At 30.0% G+C, this 1323-nt stretch overlaps 1 protein-coding gene across 1 annotated transcript in view; it reads right to left on the reverse strand.

The window, feature by feature from the left end:
• The window catches only part of LOC106874390 (uncharacterized), a 280957-nt gene that overhangs the window by 111090 nt on the left and 168544 nt on the right, over positions 1-1323 (reverse strand). The gene's annotated exons all lie outside the window — the stretch shown is intronic.

Raw genomic sequence — 1323 nt, forward strand, 5'->3', positions numbered from 1 at the left:
ATATATATATATATATATATATATATATATATATATAAATATATATAAATATATATATATATAAATATAAAGATATATATATATATAAATATAAATATAAATATATATATATATATATTTATAAATTGGTGAACAAACCCGAAGGCTGTAAATTACGGAGAAGAGTGACACACATAGGTTCTTTTTAATAATAACTATAATTATATATAATTTATAATAATATATGTTCCATTCAAAGCGACTAAACATAAACAATTGACTGAAAAATAAGAAGAAGAAGAAGAATGGAGATTTGCACATTCACATGCAGTAAATAATTTTAAAATAAAAATTATGGATGTGCAAATCTCCATTCTCATTATAATTACTATTATCCACTACTGAGTGCAGCTCTGTGTTCCTTGGGTATGTATTGTGGTTTGCTGTGGTGCTCTTATTTTCACTGTATTGAAAGTGTTTTACATAGGATGTGTGCAGTGCTTAGTAGTGTTATTTTCTGTATGATATACATACTTATGAGTCCTGAGTTTTTGTTATGTATTTGTCTGAATGTTTTGTTTTTTTATCATACCTAATGCACCTATTATTATAGGAATTGTTTCTGTTTTTAGGCTCCACACTTGAGTTATCTCTATTTCCAGATCTTTGTATTTTGAAAGTTTCTCCATTTCTTTTAGAGAAACGTTGTCATCTGTTGGTATTGATACATTGATTGAAAAGCATTTTTTCTTGATAATCTCTAACAACTATATCCGGCCTATTAGCCTTGATTTTTCTACTTGTGTGTATTGGCATATCCCAAAGTATGGTTGCTTTCTCATCTTCTGTGACCTTTTCTGGGGTTTGCCTATACCATCTTTTTTCTGTTGTTATTCCATAGTGTTGGCATAGCTTCCAGTATATATAAGTTCCAACTCTGTCATGTCTCCTTTATAAATTGGAGCCTATGTATTATTAAAAAGCATTGGGTCTACTCTGCAGAGTGGTTGGTGTTAGGAAGGGCATCCAGCCACCAAAACCCTGCCAAAACAGACATTGTAGCATAGGGAAGTTTTTCTACCTGGCCATCTCCTGTGAACTGTTCTAGCCATGCATGCATAGAAGATGGTCATTAAATGATGATGATATATATATATATATATCTATATCTATCTATATATATATATAGATATGCAGGGCAGGGAATCATCAATTAGTAATAAAATTAATAATTAACAATTCTGCCGGGTAGCTCAGTATGAAAAAAACCTTCTTCGGTATGTTGGAGAAGTATGTTGGAGAAGCAGGTTACTGTCAATCCCTATATATTTATAATTATATATA

The sequence above is a fragment of the Octopus bimaculoides genome, chromosome 5 (assembly GCF_001194135.2).
Source record: "Octopus bimaculoides isolate UCB-OBI-ISO-001 chromosome 5, ASM119413v2, whole genome shotgun sequence".
Lineage (NCBI taxonomy): Eukaryota > Metazoa > Mollusca > Cephalopoda > Octopoda > Octopodidae > Octopus > Octopus bimaculoides.